The sequence below is a fragment of the Paroedura picta genome, chromosome 7 (genome assembly GCF_049243985.1).
Source record: "Paroedura picta isolate Pp20150507F chromosome 7, Ppicta_v3.0, whole genome shotgun sequence".
Taxonomy (NCBI): Eukaryota; Metazoa; Chordata; class Lepidosauria; order Squamata; family Gekkonidae; genus Paroedura; species Paroedura picta.
This window is the reverse complement of record NC_135375.1, coordinates 72,417,357-72,424,673: the sequence shown is the minus strand read 5'-3', so window position 1 is coordinate 72,424,673 and position 7,317 is coordinate 72,417,357. Positions and strand designations below refer to the sequence as shown.

Here is a 7,317-nt window from a genome sequence, read left to right as displayed (position 1 = left end):
TTGTTTCCTGGGGCATCTAACATAGAGAGCCCTTCCTACACTGAGAACACGGAGCAGCAATAAGACCTTTCGCTGAGTTGATACACCTTTGGTCATCACTGCAAAAACCTCATAGAAGAAAAGGGTCTCTTTCATTTTGTGCTGCAGTCTGGAAACATCAGCAGGGACGATCTGCACTGCTCTGCTCCCAACAAAAAGCTCACAAGAGGAGAGGAACTTGTGACCACCACATGTAATAAGTTAACAAGTAAGCCAAATCTATGGATCCCTGCTGATCCCACATAATCAAGGCAATGAACAAAAATTTCTGCATGGATTCATGTTCTGCCCTAGTGCGAGAAGTGCCCAAGTGCTGCAGGTCCGTCATACATATGTCCCTCTGGAGACATGGGAGTTTATTGCAGGGAAGCAGCTTTGTATTTGCAATCGCATTGCCACGTTAATGCAGGTAGCAAGTCCAAATAATTGGTGCTGGGGGAAGAGCACATGAACCAAAGCAAGGCAGGAGGGAAGAACCCCATCACCACGGAAACAAAGCAGAACCTCAAAATGGAAGTATTAAAGAATATAAAAACAAATATAGTTCCAGAAATATTTGCAACATTTCCTTCTGCAATAGATACAAAACACAAAGCAGAAGGGTCTCTGACCTTGCACACCTCTGATGAGTCAAGATCCACCCACAGCACTCCCCGCTTGCGGAGCCTGGATGTAATTAAGGGGAAGCTGCAATGGTAATTTCTCTCCTCATTAACTTCCTGATTGGTTTGAGGCTCAGAATTCCACCGGGCTGCCGTTTGTCACCAAATCCAAATGGCCAATCGTTAAGACTAATGTTTGTGTAACTAACTGCCAGCATCTGCCATGGCTTCTTGTACAACAATAATAGTGAAAGGGTAACATTCATGCTCCTCTGTTAATTCAGCATGTATTCATCAATGAGGAAATCTATGATGCAATTAGCAAAATGCATTGGTCGACAAGTGCTCGAGTTGTTTGTACGCTGCTAAATCTCAGGAGAAGGTGCAGAAGTCCTTAATATGCTACCTATAGTACTGAATCTACTTTCATTGTTTATAGGTTAGTAGACAGCAGTGCTAGGCTAAGATTTTTTTTTCCGATACAGGGCAATTCAACTCCTCTTGACGTCACTGATTTAAAGCAGCTGGATTTCACCCCATGTTTTCCATCTATTTATTTATTTATTTATTGTATTTCTATACCGCCCTCCCCGAAGGCTCAGGGCGGTTTACAGGAAACAACAAAATAGTACAGGTAACTGTACTATGGTGAATCCAATACAATCACCTACACAAAGCGTGGTGTTAATGTCCTGAACTCCATCATTAAGCCATTAGGTATTAAAATGAGATTGATGCTGACATCAGCTAAGCATGCCAATTCACATGCAAGAATCCAAGGGGTGGCCTAGGGACTACTTTACATATAATTAAATGACAGATCCTCAGCCATCCTAGGCTCCACAAACCTGCCACTGCCATTTCTAATCCTATGAAAATCTAGATTCCTTTGTTCCTTACCTGCCAACAATGAATAGGGATCAGGTCTACATTGAGCCACTCCGAGGCACACAGCTGTTAAAAATCTATCTGTGGAGGGAGGGCAGGTGTGGGGGAAGGGGGGCTCCTTCCATCCAAGCAAGGGAAACCTTTGGCCTACTGCCACTGTAGATGTGGAAGGGAAAAGACTCATCCAAGCAGGTTCTCTGTCACTTACTTATTGTCAAATATTGACAACCTTATCACTTTATTTTTTGCTATGAAGTCACAGCTGACTTATTGTGATCCCATAGAGTTTTCAAGGCAAAAGAAGTTCAGAGGTGGTTTGCCATTGCCTACCAGGGCATTATGTCCCTGTCATTCCTTGGATGTCTCTCATCCAAATACTCACTAAGGCTGACCCTGTTTAGCTTCTGAGATCTGATGACGTCAGTCTACCACGGGTTATCTAGGGCCCATATACCTTTAAAGATAATGAGCAGTACAGTGCTTTATGAGTCTTCAGATGTCTAATAGAAGAACAGAAGTGGTCATCATATCATGGTTAGGTGCTATTTCATGGATTGGGATGTGCTTGAAAATGTCTACTCCCTGAAACTGTCTTTTGGTTGGTTGTCATAGCTATGTGGACTGTTTGGATAGAATTACTAGCTGCAAAGAAGGTCAGAACCCTGGTACCTTTAATAGTTGCATTTTAAAAAGAAGACTTAGGTAAATGCAGCTTATTCAGCCTTGCCTAGCAAGCTATGATGGCCAAAATTTCTCCTTCAATGCAACCACTAAAAATACAACAGCTTGATTCTCTGCATATAACCATCCCTTGACAGTGTTTGACTTGAACAGTTTGAGTAGACCCTTTATTTTCTTCAACTGAAGTAAACTGTTACAAAATTGGTGTGGAGATTGGAAAATTGAGGAACGCAGCAATACATTTTGAGAGAAAAGTCCCAACTGTGTGTGGGACCAACCTCAAAAAAATTCAAATACCGTCCAAAAAAGCTCTCATTTTTTCTAAGATGCACATTTGTTAAACTTTCTTCTCTTTACTCTTAAGAACATTATTTTTCTCTTTTCATAGGAATGACAGGTAAACAGGAATTTGCCCAAAACTATTAGCAACTTAGTCCATACTGGAACGGAGATACAGATTCACAGCTTTCAGAACTGAGCCACGCTTAACAAAGCCTAAAAGTTGTGTTTTCTTTGCTGTGTGACACAATCTTCTGTATTTTGTCTGGCCAAATGCTATTTAGCCAATATCACAGGAAAAAATTGCAGAAAAGGAAGTACATAAGCACCAACCTCAAGTAATCAATGGACTGACGCTGTACAAAGAACTACCTTGAATGATCTCCTGTAAGTCAATGGCCTGGAAAACATAATATGCTTCTAGCAATGTAAGGAGCCACTAGGAAAGTCATGCTTGGAAGGCAAAATGTTCTTTGTATTTACATTTAAAAACCATTAGACTCTTAATAAGAAGCAATTTTTTAAAGATTTAAGCTCTCAGCTGGTGCAGTTCATTTATTTAAACTCTTTCACCTTCTTATTCAGGGAACAAAAACATCTGTTTTCTTAGCTGCTCAACATTAAGGAACTAAAGGCTCAATTCAACTGAAACAAAACAAACAAACAAAATCAGAGGTGAACAAAAAAGTGGTGTGGGATCTCCATAATTTCACAGAGAAAAACTTTGTGATGAAACTGAATGCTCACTTGGTATATGTGGATTATGGGGTGCAGGTGGGGGATTAAGCCCAGTTTGGAAATGAGACCTGTAACTGCCAAGGGGCACTATCTTGATCTAAAACATTTGCTATGTGAGGAAGCTCTAACTGGGTAACAGAAATTGTTCAGATTAATTAATTGGACATATGACCCAAGAAGAGAATTGTTAAACCTAAACTTGCTGTCCACGCCCTTGGGAAAAAAGTGTCTGGAATGCTGGTGGGCTCTGATAAGCTAGCCTTTGTGTAGCTCCTGGAAAACAGGTCTAGATCAGGCTAGGAAGTGTGTTCTGAGTTTGCTGTACTACCCTAAGAAGCCACGGTTTACAATATGTTCTGAGTTTGCTGTAACCTGTAATCTGCTCTGCTCTGTTCCTGCTCTTGGACTAGAGTTGAATCTATGGCTGAATCCATTGTACAACAGGAAAGAACCAGAATTTTAGAAGGGCATCTTGGCCACTTGAACCAAAATAGCAATGACTGCCATGGAACTCTCCACCAACCTAACTCACATATTACAATGATTCTAGCAAAATAATTTCCCAAATTTATTACTGTTTCTGGCCACAATGTGGTAGATTGACAGTGTACTTTCCTAAAATTATCAATTTCCAACTTTCATAATATTTTAAAGAATAAAAATTCCACCAATTAAAGACAAACCCATAATAACTTTTTGCACCCTAACTTTAGGACTAAGATTCAGGAAGACTGAAACAAATATCCAAGGTATAATCTGAAGATATGTAATATATCAGACTTGCAATATATTAGTGTGAATTTGATTAGTGACTAGATAGGAGACCAGGGGAGGGAGAGGAGGAGGGATTGTCCATTTATATGCCAGAATTATCACTGAGGGATATGAAGTATACTTCAATGATTATCTTGCCAAACTCTTATTTTAAAGCCAAAGTAACTAAGATTTATTTAATCAATCAATCAATCAATTTGTTGGCGGCCGCTCTCGGTCCAGCTGACTTGCGGCAGTTTACAACAGGTTAAAAAATACAATGACCCCAACAGTACCCATAAACCCCTCAACCATTTGCCCAACTGACCTAGTGAACCACTTTGGCCCAATGCCTCAAGGGGTGCTCAAAGGAGTGACCCAATAGACCTTCCCTGTCCCCGCCTCAAGCAAATGCCTAGTGGAGGACCTTGTCTTGCAGGCCCTGCAGAACCATGACAGCTCCAACAGGGCCCTGGGCTGGGGATAACCAACCTATTCAGATTCACAAAGCACAGAGCTCTGCGAGGGAGTCACATGATCCCTCAGATATGCTGGGCCCAGACTGAGAACAGCCTAGAGAGAACAGGCCTAATTAACTCCTTCTGCTCCTCATACCTTTTTCCTACTCTCATGTTGCTTTTACCATTGCTGAAGAAAATTTACCAGGGACTAAGATTCCCTCTGCAGGGGAAAGAGAGTTTGAGAGCAGTAATCTCCAATAATTTAAAAAAAATTGCACCTGTAATCTGTAATCTGAAAAGCAAAAAACAAAAACAAAAACAGCCTAGAAAACTAACCATGGAATGACATGAAACCTGCCCTACCTGAGGACCCATTTCCACTCTGTGAAGCTGGCATTATATGTTACCCATCTATTACTGTCTTCAGGCCTGCTGGGTCCCACTGTAATCGGACCTGCCTGGCGTCATCCATATTAATCACCTACAGAAGCTGATGTAGGCATTATGTTAAACACTTTAAAGAGGGGAAGCTATTTGGTTTTTTAAATTCTGCGATGTAGTCCCTCCCAGCCAACGTACCAATCACAACTACAACAGTTAAAACCATAAAAATAGATACGTGTAAAACATTTGTTCGTTTCTTTCAGAAAAGCAATCATTCACAGATTCAATATGACAAAGCCCTACCAGTAGCCTCCTATGAACACACCCAGTCATTATAAATGAGAGTTTGTGACATGACAAAATGCTGAGAGTGCCAAAGGTAGGGAAGAAAGGCCACTTCACATGGAGGGCCAATATGAACAAGTCCACTCAGAATGTACACAACTCATTTCAATGGGGCTTACTTCCAGGGAAGTGTTCTTAGGACTGGAATGATGACCACAATGTCGGACTAGTCTTGTGAACACTGCCACACCTCTCTCACATCTCAACATTTTATTGCTACTTGACACACAGATTTCACATGTCTAACCATGACCTTAAAAGTCACTTGCGTTCACAGTACTAACTTGCACTACAGGGAGGCTCTTCACAGAGAAAGGGCTGGTTACAACATGACGATGTTGGGGAATGATTTTCATGGAGAATATATGTGAAAAACACATATGGAACACAATGGAAAGCATCAAAACCTTCCACAGACCATTTCCCACACAAGAAATTAGGCTAGAATTGTCATCTTGGCACACGGACATTTCTTGCATTGGATGTTCCATTACAATGAGTCCATGTATGGCAACCATTCCAAAGTAGTTGACTGGAGGAAAAAAGAAACACATTATTAGAGAAGTTACTCTTACATGGTGAATCTGTATGGTATTTGCACAGCTAGCTGGATGAATCAAAGATTTAAATATAACTAAACAAAAACCATAAACACCTTTAGAAATTAGTTTTCTTGGTTTTATATCAGTGGTCAAGTAAAGACCCCAACTATCAATTAAATCCTGAATTACTGTCAGAAGAAGAGTTGGTTCTTATATGCCTCTTTTCTCTACCCGAAGGAGTCACAAAACAGCTTACAGTCACCTTCCCTTTCCTCTCCCCACAACAGACACCCTGTGAGGTGGGTGAGCCTGAGAGGGCCCTGATATTACTGCTCAGTCAGAACAGCTTTATCAGTGCTGTGGCGAGCCCAAGGTCACCCAGCTGGCTGCATGTGGGGGAGTGCAGAATTGAACCTGGCTCACCAGATTAGAAGTCCACACTCCTAACCACTACACCAAACTGGCTTTACCTGGTATTGCAAAAACTAAACTGATGCTCCCTGCACAATGAAGCTAATAGCTCAGTCTCAGTGATAGCAGGCTAGGAACATAAAAGGATGGCCTTCAATAACCTCACCAGTTTTAGAATGTGGGCTTTTTTCTGCAAACGGGAGTTTGTCTGGGTTTCCAGAATCCTCAGTTTCAGCTGTGCAGATTTGCCCATCTACATGGGGGCTAGCCCTTGGCTATTAGTGATTTTGCATTCCTCTGGGAGAGCAGACCTTGCTTAGCTCACCTTATGCCACACCCACTCCCCAAACAGCTGCCTTCAGTAAAATCAGAGAGCAACTAATATGCGCTGTCAGGTCAACAGAAATACATTAGATTGCTCAATTCTCTTTTTTTTAATCACAAGAGAATAAAGACACTGACAATTTTCAATTGCAAAGGTTGAAAATAGTGCCAGTAGAAAATATACGATGTTATGCATTCTTGTACAGCTGTGAATATACTTATGTTTAATACTATCACTGACTTTCAAAAATATATAAACAACTGTTATTCTACAGCATGAAGAATTAACAATTTGGCTTTACCCCAGCTAAGTAAGTTTGTTTGAAAGATCTGGAGCATGCAGGCTTCACATGAAAACCTTCTTTGTCTAAGCAATGCTGGCGTGTCCCTGGTACATGAAGTAGACATGCACAAAAAAATTATGGATAAGGTTTAGAAAACAGCAGCTTTGGCATTTGCATGCCTGATCTCCTTCAACAGGTTTGCAGGGGAAAGAAATATCATTTATGATCGCTCATTTGGCTCAGCAACAATTGCTTTTCAAAAAAAGAAAAGGAGAACAACTGTAATTGAACATAAGTGCCCTCTTTAGTGGCTTAGCCTCCAACAGCCTGAGGCGGGAGCTGTACTGATGTCCTACAAGGCCTGACAAGAGTGCTGACTGCTACGGCTAGCAATTACCCTGGTATTTAACCAAATCTATCGCTCATCAGCAAAGCGTTTAGTGCGGGAGTCGGAGCGAGACAGGCTGACATGGAGCACAGTTACTTAACTGTCCCCTCCAGCGATTATGCTTTTTCGCAGCTCGAGAGTCATGTCAAATTAAACAACAGCACATTGACTTTTCACTTCTAGAAACATTAAGGTGTG

The 7,317-nt window shown here is 41.2% G+C and overlaps 1 protein-coding gene across 1 annotated transcript in view; it reads right to left on the bottom strand.

Moving 5' to 3' along the window:
- The window catches only part of DMRT1 (doublesex and mab-3 related transcription factor 1), a 58,032-nt gene that overhangs the window by 1,334 nt on the left and 49,381 nt on the right, over positions 1-7,317 (bottom strand).